This window comes from Rhopalosiphum padi, chromosome 2 (assembly GCF_020882245.1).
Source record: "Rhopalosiphum padi isolate XX-2018 chromosome 2, ASM2088224v1, whole genome shotgun sequence".
Taxonomy (NCBI): Eukaryota; Metazoa; Arthropoda; class Insecta; order Hemiptera; family Aphididae; genus Rhopalosiphum; species Rhopalosiphum padi.
In genome coordinates this window covers 69,531,920-69,548,698 of record NC_083598.1, presented here as the reverse complement: position 1 = coordinate 69,548,698, position 16,779 = coordinate 69,531,920, and the positions used below count along the sequence as shown (strand labels likewise).

Here is a 16,779-nt window from a genome sequence, read left to right as displayed (position 1 = left end):
ATATAATGTATATACACAGTATATACAAATTAATATAAGTAGGTATGTAGGTATAATAAAACTTAAAGTAACCAAAGTAGTTGAAAAAGTTTTCTCGCATACAACTTGTATAGTTGTATACATTTCGATATATATATTTTTTTAATAAGAATAACTCTTTAGAAATGTTTCGTATGCTTAAAAGTTTACATAAAGTAAAGGTTTCATAAAATAAAACTAAGTATTTAACTGTCTGCGTCTAAAAAAAATTTCATGAGATTAGTTTCAACAAGTTTCAAACTTATTTTATGGTTCTGGTCTAAACGAGAGATGGAAGAGTTCAGAAATACGTAAATACGTGTAGAACTTTAAATTTATGCAAACATGTGTATAATGTGTGCGTGTGTCTTTATTGCGAAAACTTTCAAAACTAAGTGCATTTAAATAAGTATCTTGGGTGAACCCATTACAACTAACAACAGACTATACAGAAAATACTTCATTACGACAAAAAAATTAAGATGATAAGTTAAAAAATATTATTTCTACTTCATATGGAAACGTGTTGTATATTTTATTTGAGAATGATTAATGAAGTTTTCTTATTGTTTTGTTTAATGTTAAAAAATAACTACTTATTGTGATAATTTTTGTAGCATAAAATGTATTACTTACTACCATAATGATGTGTCAGAATTTTTTAAATCTGTCATAAAATTATAATTAAATTATTGGGGTATATCTCGATTACACATATATTATAACTTTTAACAAATTGTTCATGAATATTTATTTTAATGTAACTGAGTAATAATTTCTATACATTAGTCTCAAAATATAAATTCTTATAATACATTGAATATCATATTTTCTTTATAACAAAACATGAATCCATTAAACTCCTTTGAATTACTTTTAAAATTGTGTAGTGTGTACTATAATTAATCTGATGAAAGTATCACCATTTAGATGAATACGATAATTGGAAACGGGTAAATCCATTGCATATAATACATGGACCAATAATATTATAATAATCGTGTGAAACGTACTTACAAATAAAACCTATTCTATACTTTATACTTGCTCGATTGCACCTGTTTTGCGTTTTAGTGTACTTCGGTTCGGATGAACAGTATTTTTTTTTAATGCTTAAGTGACATGGCTAGGTCATGGCGGTTGGGTGTACAGTCGTTATAATGTGTAACAGGTGTCTAGTGGTATATCGTTCAAACTGAAAAGGCTTGAAGGGAAAGCCGGTGTCAAAATCCCCAAGCTCTGGCAAAGACTTCAGTTTGGGTGCATATCACTTTGAGTGTATTGGTGTGCAAAGGTTGAATGAGTCATATTTCCGATGTATACAAACTAAATGGCGTTAGAATATTTTTATTATTGGGAAAAAAAAACAAATGATATAATATTACACTGTTATAAAAATAACGTTTACAACGTATTCTATTTGGCTAATTGGTATAGATATTTATATAGGTAATTTAGATATACAATGTAATAAGTTAAACTAAATTGTTTATACAAGCGTATAATTTAATAAATAATAGAGTACATTACCTAATTATTAGTTACTTATACAGTTACTTAACTCTACTTAAGTATTTTTCCATGTTCGCCGAATTTTTGCAATTCCAAATTTCATGTAATGACTAATGATACCTATAGATTATAGGTACGTATTATTTGCAACTAATATTAATAATAATAATAATAATAATTTATTTTTGTAACATTAGAATATCTTAAAATTATTTTACAAAATATTACTAAAATATTACTTCGTATATGTGTATTATAGTATTTTATATAAGCTTTTATATTACCTATAGAATATAGATTAAGACATTTCACAGTTGATCTAGTAAGTAATTCATATGATTATGTTGTAGGGATTAAAAAAAAAAATTATATAATATTATTTTAATTAATAGATTATGATTATAATCGGGAAATATTCATAGCAAAATTATTTAAACTATACACAGTACGTACATAAAGCTGTAACTAATCAGTATTATAATATTATTGATTAATAAGCTTTTAAAAAATAATATAAGAATTTCACGAGAAAAAGATGCCTAGTTAAAAAACTAGTTAATATAATAATAAATATTAAACCTAATGTAATAACTGTGGTTAGTATTTAAATACTCAGAAACTTGAAAACATTTTTTTTTAACAAAAGTTGATGTCGATAATGCTTAAAAATAACATCAGACGATAATTATTTCGGAATAATTGAAACAAATCCCTTGTCTTTACACGTTTTATCATTATGGTAGATAGGTACTTACCTACTTAGTATTTGCTGCACAGAGTTCAGTCGATATAATAATATTATATACACCAAGCAACTACCGTTTAGGTGGTTGTTAAAAGTTTTAAATAAACTTTTCGCAAACAAATTAGGTGCACTTATTGTTTCATACGACGGTTTTAAGATCGTACACGAGCCGTCCAGACATTAGACGGAAATCGATCATTGCACGCGCATACTCGGCAGCGTGCGTATAAAACGTTTACGCCAACGTTACGACAAACTTTGATGAACAAATATGTTTTGTAAACGACTTTTCCGCGTCTAATCGAGTCCGTAGTTTTTCAAGTTTACAAGAAATCCATTCAGCGAAAACTTTGGTCCGCATAAAAAAGAGTAAAAAGAAGTGGGCGGAAAACGACGACGGGCCATCAAATTATTTATAAAGTTTAACTCGGCAACTTTTTTCATATTTTTTCGTGTAAAAATAAATAAAAGAAAGAGAAAAAAAACCCTAAAGTAAAGTAGAAAGAAAAATATATACGTATTTATACTCTGCAGGGTGTCGGGGGGGGGAGGGCGGCTGGACGGGATGGCGAGGTGTCGGGGTGAAAGCAATCAAAACTTCGCCGTCATTGAGCTTCGCGTACAGAAACAGGCAACAGTAGTGGTGTGCTACATTATATATATATATATATATATATATACTTCACGGCTCGCTCGGATATCATTACTCGCTCGGCAACTTTTCCGCGGCCACTAAAAGTCACGCACTGTTTTCGAAGAGCGACAATCACGGATTTCTGCGCAGCACTTATGTAACACCGTGTTTTCGTATCTAACAAAGTCGTTTATAGGTACCTATTATAATATTATGTAGTCTATATTTTGTTATTTAAAAAATAATAATAATAATAGTAAATCGCGCGCGCTCTCTCTCTCTCTCTCTCTCTCTCACACACTCTCTCTTCCTATTTACACTGCGCATTATAATATTAATTACAATTAGCTGGTATACCGAAGCCGCAGTCTTTTGCTCTCGCGCGTTAGACCATCTGCTGAGCTGTGCCGAGAAGACGCGCGCAATTAGCGTGGGTCGCGTCTCTCCTGCCTATATAAATACGAATCAAATGATCGAAATCGTGAATAACACACACAAACACAAGCGCGTGCTCTCGAATGGCGTAATACGAGTGTGTATATATACTGTTGCAAAAGATCGCGATGTTTAAGTGTCTCGGGCCGAGAGGGTGGCGGCGGATAAAAAGTTCGACGGGCTCTGCAGACTGCGGAGCGCGAGGAACGGAGAAAAAAGTGGAACGCAGAAAAAGAAAAAGGAAAAAAAAAACGAATAGGAAAGAAAACGAGAAAAAAGTCGAAGTCCGCGAACGAGCCAAACGCAGTGGTGGCGGCATCATCGGTGGCTGGCGGGGGACGGCACGTTTGCGTTGGGCGCGGAGGGGGGCTTGTTGCTGTTTAAAGTAATTTCTTTCGGCGCACGCGGGACAATCGGCGGCGGCTGCGGGTGACGAGCGGATGGTGGTCGGAAGAGGGGAGGAGGGCAACGTTCGGTCTGGACACAAAAACGGGAAATGGAAAAGATTGGATAAAGTGCAGCGCCGCTCGTCGCCGTCGTCGTCGTCGTCGACGCGTCGGCGGGAAACGGGTGAGGGGTAGTCGGCGGCGGCGCGCGGGACCAATGCAAGGGATCGTCGGTGGGCCGCGCGCGCGGAAAGGGTGCCGGCGGCGTGCGACAGAGATAGCGCGTGTAAAAGTTTTTCCAGTCGAAGTTTCGCAGTCGGTGTGATTATACCGTTTCGTGTTGAACGGCGGCGGCCGCCTTTTACCCGTGCGCCGCTCAGCGCACTCACACGCGCGCGCGTGCGCTCGCGCCCGCCACCGTACTTACACGCACGTGGACACGACACCGTACATTATTATTATTATTATTATTATTACTACACTATATTCGTATCGTTTTCGGCCGTTTTTCTGACATCCGTTGTCGGAGAACCAGTGGTCACGCCGTCAGCCAAAAATTAATTGTATCATAAATTTTTTTTTTTTTAATGTTATCTCATTTCAACTGTGCGGAGTAGTGCAATTTATTTGTCATTAGTTACCTACTAATATTATTATTATTTTTTTATTTTTTTTTATTTTTAACGGTCGTACACTTATCGCTATCGCCCATCACTCCGTCTCGTCGTGTACGTCGGTTTTTGGTCTTCGTTCGGTTATTTTAATCTTTCAATAAGCGCTAAACGTCCGCGGAAAAACACGAGTTATTGATTGGGCACGAGCGGAGTTTTTGTTTTCGCCTCGCTCGCCGTCCGTGGCGCGCGCGCTTCCCGCCACCGCCGCCGACGACAACGTTGTCGCTGACGACGACTACGACGACGACGACGACTACGACGACGATAACGGCAACGAGTGTTTTTCCGCGAACTCTTTTCTCGACTCCTCCGTCCGCCGCCGTACCCGCACGCGCCAATACCATCCCGCCCGGGTCAGGTTCTTGGCGCGCGCGTTATCGCCACCGCCGACTAGACCGCTGACCGGTGTGAGCCACAGCTGCCACCACTGCCGGCGCTCTCGCCACTGCCGACGCGGCCGTCGGACACGATTAACGGCCACGACCACGCGCCCCTACGCATTTTCCTATTTGTTAACGACAAAATGATCGTGATCGAGGTGAGTAGTTGACCTTTACTCGTGACGTGCGTGGTTAACTCTTTTGCAGGTGGCTCCCGTCATCACGGCTACTTATTCGTTATTATTTATTATTATTATTATTATTATTGAGTATAATACGCATTATACGATCACGCCGATCAGATATTTTCGATTTTTGTTTGATTTCAGCGTATTGAAAGACGGATTTCCATGTATAGTTTAAAGGCGAGCAAATGCTTCTGTATACAAAACTTTTAACGGCCACTTAAATATCTAATCGTTTCCTTAAAAATCTGATCTTTAGATACCTTTTTCTTCGCAGGAACTCGACTTTTGTACAAGTGTATACGGCATACATTAAGTTTTTTTTTACTCGAAAAACTATTATTAATTAAATTACTTGTGTTATTTTACACTTAATTTGTTAGTTCATTAATTTTTAAAATTACGAGAATCTTGAGAAAAAAACATTTTCACATTTTTATTCTTCGTAGTATAGTATATTGCTTACCTTGGGTACTAACAAAGTAACAAATGCCTTGACTAGGGTCAAGACATAATTATTATGAAAATATGAAGTATAAAAGTATAAGATTATTGTTTATAATAATAATACCTAATTAATACCTATTAATTGTAATAATACATATACAACAAATTAATAATTATACATGTAATCTAAATAACGCCATTCATAAAAAATAACATTATTACTAAGGTATCAAAATGCTCTTCAATATATACATAAAATAATGCATGTCGTATATATAAAGTACTATATTAAATTAAAAATATAATTAAAAAACCTTAATAAATATTTCCAATAGTTTATTTAACTGTGTAGATTTTTAAAAATTATTAAAAATATTAAATATATTTGGAGCTTGTCATAAACGACAGGAAGAATATATGTACAAGGAATTCGAGTATATATTTAATAAACGTCTTCATAATATTACAATATAATTATGCATTCAAATATTTAGAGAGCTAAAAAGAGTAAAATACATTAGATAACTATTAATTTTTGCGTTTTCTAATAAAATAGTACATGATAATCATTTATCTATTTTTTTTTCTAATTTATTTGATGTGAAAATCAAAATTTACAAACATATTTAAAATGATTCAAAACTTATTTGACTTAACTATTTAAAAACTTATAATTCTTACTTTTTGTTTCTTAAATATTAGTTTATTATTGTAAACTATAAATATTTACATTTTTCTTAATATACCACGAATTTACATATTGAGCTGAAAAATACATTAATAATGTAAAAATTATAGAAATTATTTATAGTTTAGTAAGATATATTTTGTTAAGAACTCCTAACTTCTTTACATACTACTTATATGGCCACTGAACAGTAAATACATTTTATATATAATACTCGTATTACATATAAAGATAAAAAAATTAAATCTACTCAATTCATTAAATTTCACCTATAATTTTATTACGTAATATAATATTTAAACATTCCAATATTTCATGCCATAAATAATTCATATCTGTACCAAGAACTCAACAGGTGTTTGTCCATGTGGGGAAATTGTAATTTGTTACTGCATATAATATATATTGTGCGGTATGCTTTAACTACCAAATAACAATACTACCCTACAATACTACCCTAATGTTCCTAATGCACGATAAATCGGTAGTTTAAAACGTTTAATTTTATAATTTTAAAATTTAAACTTTCCGCTATATTCAAGTATATTAATATTTAACATAAAATGTACTGATTATAGCAATAAACTTATGTATGTTCTTTTATCTTATATACCGGTGGCGTAATTGAAAGTGTTTCATATGGGCGAATATAAAAATAAATATTCAAATCCTACTTGTGGGGGCAAAGCCCCCCCCACACCCTCGTAAATACATTTTATACCTTATCATATTATATCAATATAATTATTTTATATTGTTAAAAAAAAGTTATAACAAAAGTACGTTTATTAACAAAAAAGTTGATCAATTTATTATTATTTTTAATTTTATGTCCAGATTCCTTGGGTTCTTGGAAAGTTCATCAATGACCTCTTCATTTAAAAGTTTAATATCATCATGAATCGCCAACAGTTATTAGAACTACTAACCTCTAACATATTGTTTTGACTCTTTTAAGGGCTGAAAACATCCTTTTTGGCGTACTTGTATTTTTAGAATTGCGTTTTTACCCATTATTGGAGTATTTATACTATCTGATATCTCTGTGTATATAGCATGAAGGTACTATAATTAGTAATTAGGTACAGTATATGGCAACTGGCAGGACCCCCGTGTTTATAAATCAATAAGATAATGATAAAAGTGAAAGAACCATTTGTTTAAAAAAATTATGATTATTGCTTACCGATTAAAAAACTAATTATATATTAATACAACTAAACATTTTATTTGATTTCGTTTTGTAATAATTTAGAAATTTGTATTTAAATTATTTATAGGTAAAAGTTTATATATAAATACAGCTTACGGAGGGTCTATCTCCCATATACCCCCCTGTAATTACACCTCTGTCTTATACCCAAAACGTATAGTAATGTATTAAAATGGTATGCTTCTACGATCGACACATAGCCTATCAATTAACAACTATAGTATGAAGCGCCTAAACGACCATAATATGTATGCTATACCTATATTACATTTGTGTTATTCTTAGTCACTAATGAGTAATTATCTGCGTTGTCTATTAATCGTATACATTAATACTATTATTTTTTTTTTTTTTTTTTTTTTTTTTAATTAAAAATAAGTATATTTACAATCTATACATAAGTGTATAATGAGTAAGTGTGGTGACAAAGTAAATAAGTAACATATACAAATGACAAGAGAAGGAAGGCTCCCAGCATTGCCACCTGACCAGAAATAATACTATTATTTAAACAACTTTTAAGTATACATTTTAGGTATATCAGAAATAACAATATTAATTTATATATTCATATGAACCAATAAATGTTAGCTGGTAGCTTATATCAGTCATGAAAAGTTATCCAAAAATGTCAGATGAGACGTTTTGTAGTCTGCTTATTCGGATATTATATAATATTATATTATTTCGTATATTTCTAAAAAAAAACTATGATATTAAGTTATAAAATAGTAAAATAAAAAAATAGCTTGACATTTTTTGTTTTTACGAATTAATATAATTAATATAAATTATTGACATTTAGGTATTGCATTTTATCTTAGTTTATTTAATAAAAATATATGATACATTTTATTTGTAGTTTTTAAAAATAATTAAAATTAATTAAGTACCAATCAAAATCAAAGATATTAATTATACGTACACTCGGTTTGAAACTTTGAGCGTTTATTATTTAACATTAGTGGAATTCTATAAAATTGTATACATTATTATAAGATAATATGATTTTTCAATAACCCAAAAATATTATTTTGTTATCACTAATCACATACACTCATTTTATAATATAGTTAATAATATTATAAATAAACTTCAGTTTTTAGAAAAAGAATCGAATTATACCACGCACTACATTAAAATTATTTGTAATATAAAACGAAACTTGAAATATTGTAATTGTATTTGGAGAAATAAATCATTCTAAGTTATAAATTATTTTTTTTTTTTCATCAGAGGTTAAACATTTAACTCGTGTATAACTGCTTCAGTGTTATAGGAACTTCCATCACTCTCCCTGACAATTCAATTCGTCAATTTAAGCGTTAATGGACTAGACCCTCTTTATGATTAAATTTATTCTACCTAAACGAGAGAAAAAAATTAAAAATCACATTACATAATGATTTCAATGGCCCGTGGGTTTTAATTAAGTCGTACTGTCAATCTAATTCTTTTTTATTAAATAGATATTATCATTGTATTAAGTGTGTAAAGATTGTAATGTTTCTGTATCTTGATGGTGATATACTTATGGTTATATCAACTTAAAAGATAAAAAAAATATGTAATAACAGTCAATAATAATATACTTATATTATATTATCAAATTTTAAATAATATGTAGGTTTTTTTTACATTTAATACATTTTTAAAAAGTGATTGTAAATAATTCAAAGCATTTGTAATTATAATTTTTTTTAATTGGATTAATTTAATTAAGTTGAAAGAAGAATACTTAATAATTCATAGTTGTCTATTGTTTTACATGATTAAATATATATGATTTATGTATCTACTTGGTAAATTTTCAAAAAAAATTATTAGACTACTATACTGTATAATATAGTACTACTATAATAATAGCATACCTAACGAACTTAAAAACTAAAACGTTTCAAGAAATGTACATTATTTTATAGTACTATACAGTATAGTAAAGGTAATAAATTAATAAAAAAACAATTCTAATTATATTATGTAAAATTAGATAATCATATCATACATTCATAACAATACTGACTTATATTATAATTATATGCTGTATGCCTGTATAATCACAGTTAGCACTCGGAATATAAATTAAATGGAGTTGTCAAAATTTCAATCAAAATATGATTATGAGTATAATAGAAAGCTATTTCATATATGTATTAATGTATCTATATTAAATTTATGATTTAGATATTATAATTAAAGTTAAATTTTGATATAAGAACATCATATAAATAACTAAATAAGGCATATTCGCATTGTATAAAAGACCATGTTTGAGTTATTTTATTTAATTTAGATAATAAAAAGAGTAAAATCATTATGGAATATGGATTAATAGTTTATTTTTTTATTCGTGTTTTTATTCAAAATACATGACTCTTTATTATGTTTCAATATAAATTATAAGCGTACTACAATTTTTTTTTTGTATTTGTCACCATTTTTGAACCAATAAAATTCTTTACTCTGACTTTGGACAATTTCTGGTAGACAATTTGATTTAGTTGGTAGTTTGGTACTTTGAAAGTCAAACATAAATTCCTATTAGGTCATTTTTCACCAAATATAAAAATTAGTATTTTTGGGCTTATTAATTTGGACTAACAATTATTTTCAAACCATTTTGTAATATTTATAGACATTTATAATCTTAAAATTTTTTAGTATTTTATAAATTTCTATTAAATAATAATTATTAATCGATTAAACTTCATAGATTTTCAAGTAGTTTACGCGAAATTCACGAAAACGTCATTCAAGATTCAAATATCATTATAGTTATGGCAATGGATCGTTTCAATAACAATGGAATAAATAAAATTATTTTTAATTTAATCAAAGTAATTGAATATTTTTAAGGGTTTTAAGGAAATAAAAAAATTAAAGAGTGATTTATATGTAATATGTATTAAATTATACCTAAATCACGATAGAAGACATCCATTTATTTTTACACAATTAAGTATCTCATCTCAAGATTCAAATTCGTGATATTATTTTTAATATAATTTAATTTATTTTATAATTATGTATCAATTTTTTTTTATCGTCAAAGTTCATTAAAATTATTATTTTTTATTAAAATTAGTTTTGATAGTTTTTTCAGATTTTCAGATTTTTTTTTAATTTTGTCAAAAACTGATTTTTTTTTTAAATTTAATAATTAAATGGCATAGTTTCCACATATTTTTATTCTTGGTTTTATCTATACCGTATAACAAATAATTCAATAAAATTAATATTTTACAATAGTTTCATGTTTAATAAATTAATTTAAATATGTATTATTGTTGTCTAATTTCCATAATAAAAATGAATAAATAATTATTTATTTCCAGTCAAAATGAATAATAGATTTTTTTTTTTTAAATGATAAGATTTAAATTAAAATAATTTGTTTTTAAAAATAAATAATATTCATATGCATTTATTACAATCCATTAAAAATAAATAAAAATACATTTACCTAGGTATTAAATGCAAGTTTAGTCTGTATAGAACATACAATTATAAAAGGTTTCCAATTCCAACTTTAGATATGCATTACTGCGATATTGTAATTAAGGGGATTTCTTTTTAATCGGCAACTTTTACTCGAAAGATTTGAATGAATATGTAATATGTTTTTTACTTATTCATGTGTTTATGTATATTTTAAATGTATAATTTGTATACTTACTTTATACATGTTTGTAAATTTCGTAAAAAGGCATTAAAAGTTTTTATTTTTGAATCCAACTGTGTAATTTTTATAGTAAATATAATGCGTTTAGATTTTTATATGATGTATTTTCATTATTAAATTAAACAAGAGAAATAAATTTTGTTATCGCAGCTATCACATATTCACATACTAGTATAAAACTGAATATCTAGAATGATGAGTTCTATAATACTACATTAGCCATTAGGTTTAACATTATGTTCGATCCAGGTAACATTGCCAGTTCATACATATTTTTTTTATTAGTTTAATCTTTTCTGACTTGTTTGTTTATAAATAGCTATTTTATCCTGCAATCAAATATACTATAGACTATTTATAGCCCTGGTACGAAAATATATTTCACATACTAGATACCCTGATTTATATTTTATACAAATAGTTTTAAAATTGTAATTAATCATAACTCATAAGTTATAGTTATTACTTGGTAATTTGTAAGCTATAGTTTTCATAAGTATATGTGGGTATTGTTAGCCGCACAGGTATAAGTACTGATAATAATGTAAATTAGTTTATATTATAATTTAGTAAATGTTTGTATCTTAAAATCATTATCCGTATTTGTAATTAATGTAATCAAAAGAAATCTAAAATTAAAAAAAATAATTTTGTCTTTAAAAAAATACATTTAATATATTTTATAATTAGTATTTAAAATGTAAAATGTTCTTGTCTTCTATACAGCAGACTCAAGATCTGACTTTTTTTAATCTTATATAAAACGAATTCATTTTCAAAGTACCTACTTAAAGTCTGAATCATACTATATTTATAAAAGTTTAAAGAATATGTATAATGTGTATAGGTAAAAAGTGCAATTAAATCATTTAATTATACTACAGTAACTGTAGTGATTAAAATATAGTATATTATTTGTAAGAAAAAAATTCTCAGGTCAGAATATTATTCTCAAGATCTCAAGTCTATTTAATATAACTAATGCATACATAATTAAACACACCAAAATAAATGCAAAAATGTATATATTTTTTTTTTTAACTTGTTTTAATTAATTTTGAAATAATATCAATATAATTTCGAGTAGAATCTTTATTAATAGATATAATAACTAGTCATATTATTACTTATAATTATTTTAAACATTAGACAAGAAATAATTTTAAAATTATATTTAAGATCTATTTATTTTATAAAATATAGGTATTTGCTGTTACAAATTTAAAACTGCATCATTATTTGTTGTCTTTATTTTCGAGTACATATAAAACCATCAGACATTTAATACATTTATAAACTATACGTCTATACGTTATAACAAAATAGATGTATACGATCAACAAATACTAGGTAAATATAACTAAATAAAGATATTATCATTTCAAAAACATAGTGATTCCCGCAATAATTACGAAAAAATTATTGTGTTATATTCATTTAAGATGTGTTTTATTTATGCCATGTTTTGAATTTTTCTAAAGATAGTCATAATTAATACTTTGTAAGCTATATGAAGATAACAATTGAGTTCGTTTCGAGCGTTATTAAGAATTCGATCATGTATGAATATTTAAAGTCTAACTAATCATTGGTATAATTTATTGCTATTACCTAACATATTAATACATTATGTAGATTATGATCTAAAATAAAATAAGTAAGTAAGTAAATGCAAAAGTAGAAAAACGTTTGATGGTAGAAAAAGGTTCAAGATGATAATAAATAATAATACTTAAATTGTAAGATATGTTTAGGCGTATGTAATTAATTAATTCATGATCGTAATATCATTTTAACAGTTAAAAACTATATATTTTAGTAATAACTGTAAGTTTAATGTAGGAGTGTAGGACATATAGACATATTATTACGGTATATATGCATTATTGGGTATTATAGTGTATTATACGAGTATATACAATTTTCGTGCTTTTATTTGTCTTAAATATTTTTATTTTTTGGTATATTTTCATAAACGATATTTTGTACTTTGTACACGCAATAAAAATAGATATTTATTGGATGAATGCTTTTAACAGAACTTCAGCATTTAATAGCGGATTTTCGTGGGCAGATTGTCGATTTGTTCGTTCTAACAATATTCGTAGCTAAATTAATAAATAACAGTCGACGTAAATCTTGAAATGAGACTGCTGTTAAATAAAACGAAATAATTACGCGACGTGGTCACTCGTTTCGTCGGCACTCAGTCTATTAAGAGTTTGTCGAGTGCGCCGTCGTTGGAAATCCTCTATTATGGGAAAAGTTTTACAAAACGCAGAAATGGTAGCGGACGGGCCGGCATAGCCATAGTAACCCGGAGTCCATAGGTCGACGTGGTCGGCGGAGTTCCCCCGCAATGGCCGGACGCGGGTGAACGAAGAGCAAAATACTGTTTAAAACTTGGCCCCTACGCTCGTATAACAATGTAATAATATAATGCAGTTATGTTTGTTGCCACTGACAATCTTCTAGCAGACGCCGCCGCCGACGCCGCCGCCGCCGTCGAATGGTTAAGGAAAAGTTTTTTTGGCGCGAAGTTTGTTCGGGACTTGTTTTTCGGAACTTTTTTTTTTATTTCCATTTCTCTTTACCAAAACTTTTACCGGTAGTTAATATCTACGGTAGCGGTAGACGGGGAGGGGGGAAGTGAACTTTGGAATTACTTTTGATGACGCAGATTATTGGATCGACCATTTAATCCACCGAATAAATATTTCCGTTATACTCCCCATGTATCGCCGTTCTTTCGTTGTTTGTTCGATTTGCCTTTCCGCCATGTATATTTGTTTCCTCGTTCGATATGTATATAATAAATAATAATAATAAAAAAACAACATATTACTGCGTTGAAAAACACGATGGAAAAATGTAAATTGAATTACAAAAGTTATTATAGCGATCTGCCTTTTACTTAACAACACGAGTTACGCGAAAAAAAAACCAAATATCGTAGAAATAAATTAATACAAGTACTTCATTTTTACCGTATTGATCTTGTTATTCTCGTAGAACCTAAAATATACTGACTTTAAGATTTTATCTTGTATTTAAAATTTAAAAAATGCTTGCAATTTAATTTAAAATATTTTTTTAAATAACTTTATTGTCTTTATTAGATACTTTTTCAAATATAATGTAAAGGCGAATATTTGGTTATATTATTATAATTCCTTGTTTTAAAATTTAATTACTAATCAGACGTGTTTTAATTAATTAATTTTGTATATCATAGACTTTAATCTTAAGCGATTTGTCTTATAATGATGTTTTTTGTTATTGTGAATATTTGTCTGATGTTTCTGATAGAAGGAGTAATTTAAAAGTTTCAATTAGTTATTTTTGTTGATAATTGAGCGTTGTTGATACTTTTAGAACTACTTGTTTTCGATTTCCTTAGTAGTTTTCTCAAGTGCAATGTTGTAGATATTAAGTTGTTTGAATCAAGATTTAACGTGGTTATAATCTTTATCCACTCTAAATCATTTTTAAAATTTGACAAACTATTATTGCTTTTAACATTATAATAAATTAATTTTAAAACATATCACGATATCCTAAGCTGATGTGATTGAAGTGGTATAATATCAATACTCGATCAAATAATTTCAAAGTATAAATATTAAATAAAACATATTGTAAAGGTATAGAATTTTTTTAAAACCCTAATAAGTATATTTTGTCAAATACATATTCCAGGAAACTTAAACTTGATACCAATCTAACTTTCATTTAAATTATATGGGGTAATATAATTCACATAAATCGCAATTGGCAAGTTCTTCCACTACAGCGGAGTACTAAATCTTCAGTGTTAAAATTTAACTAAAAGCTGTAGTATATCTGTGTATATCTGTAAACTGTAATTAAATCATTCAATTAATTATACAACTATACCTATATTAAAATGTTTATCGTATTTTGAATATTTTAGTTTACATTTAAATGAAAATATTGAAATGTATGCAATTACTGTCAATTGTCATATCATCATTATTTATTCATATAATATATACTATATTATACCTTAATACCTATACCAAAAATACGGTTCTATAGATAATTACAAAATTAAAAATATATATCTTTAATTTGTCTGTTTCTCTCTAAATAATTAATAAACATCTAATATACTTCTAAAAATTTAATTTTATATTATCTAATTTAATCTAGTGGAAGTTAAACAATAAAGTTTCCAATAATTAACAAATAAATAGTTTTAATCTTAAATTATAAGATTACTATAGGTAGTTAAAATATAATTATTTTTAAAATTATATTATATGCAACTACTAAGAATAAAAATACTTTTCATTGTTTATTTGTTTTTATATCCTGTTTTAATTTAAATAAAATCTATTTATGATATTAATTTTATACTTTTAAGTATCAAATCACCATCATTAGTATCTACTTATAAAATATGTTGTATTATAATAATTATTTCAAATCACGGCATTTTATATTACTCGTACAAGTCTCACGTAATAATAAATTGGTATTAGGTACATCAAAAAAAAAAAAATGATGTGCCCACACGTTTCGATAAGTAAAAAATAAAAATACAAGAACATTTCACTATTTGAAACGATGTATTTTTCTTTCAAGTGTATTTTACATATTGTATACGCACACACATAAGGTTACTCGCGCGTGCGACAAAAATATGTTTAGATCACATTTGAGCTGCTTTAGAAAAATAAAAAATAAACTGCTACTCCTCCCACACGAATATTCATTCCGAAACTTTCGTGTGCTACTTCCGTATCGCCCAGACGTACTACCACGTGGAACAATATCATAATATATGCGTAAAAACTTTGCCACGACACGACGACAATGGAATTACCCGAAAACCTTTCAGTCGACTTGTACATAAAAACCGACTAACGGAACAGCTTAGGGTTGATGGGATGGTAGAGAGGGCATACCGTTCGATATGAAAATAAAATGGAAATAACTTTCTGGGTACACCGAGGAAATGGAAGTTGAGCACAAAAAAAATGAATAAGAATCAAACATGTATTCACGAAAGAACATTATTTTACCACTGCTATTTACTTTATGCTCAAAAATATGTTTCTCCCTTCCGGATGAATGATTAGGATAAACTATTTGATGCATTTGAAAGAAACCTTGTTTTTATAACATTTAGGTAAACATATTTCCAAGTCACAAAAGTTACATAGAATTTTAAATTTTTTAAATTTACGTATAGTGTGTTGCTCTACTATTCGAAACTTTAAACTCAAAATAAATCTTTGTTTCGAAATTATATTTAAGATTTAATTTATTATTACAGTTGGATATACAATTGTTAACAATCAAATATTAATTTAAATAATGTTTTTAGTATATGATTGCATACATATTACTATATTCTATGTTTATTAGTTATTACAGTACCTAGTGGTTAATGTTTCTCCGAAAAATAGAAATATACCTATTAAAGTACTGTCAAGTTGCATACGTAGAAGTACTGATAAGTACATTTTGAATGTATTTATAATTTAAAAATAAATTGATAAAATAAAAAATATAATACGTACTAATTTATACATTAGTAAAATATTTTATATTGATGTTCGAAAATCATCAAGGATTATATTAATTTAAGTAGTATGATATATTTATGTTTTTAATAAGAACAATGGACAATGGTAATGTAAAAGAAATTAATTAAATTAAGCAATAAATGGTTATATTAATTAAGCATTTAGGATTCAGCTTATAATATAATTTTCAATATTTAATCTAAAAATAACTGGCACGGTACGTAT

General features: G+C 28.0%; 1 protein-coding gene across 5 annotated transcripts in view; it reads left to right on the top strand.

Moving 5' to 3' along the window:
- The first annotated feature begins 4,046 nt into the window (after positions 1 to 4,046).
- Positions 4,047 to 16,779, top strand: part of LOC132919332 (uncharacterized) — a 234,315-nt gene continuing 221,582 nt past the window's right edge. For all 5 annotated transcript variants that reach the window (XM_060980864.1, XM_060980863.1, XM_060980862.1 and 2 more), the window contains exon 1: positions 4,047 to 4,942. The gene's annotated coding sequence lies outside the window, so the exon portion shown is untranslated. The remainder of the gene's footprint in view (positions 4,943 to 16,779) is intronic.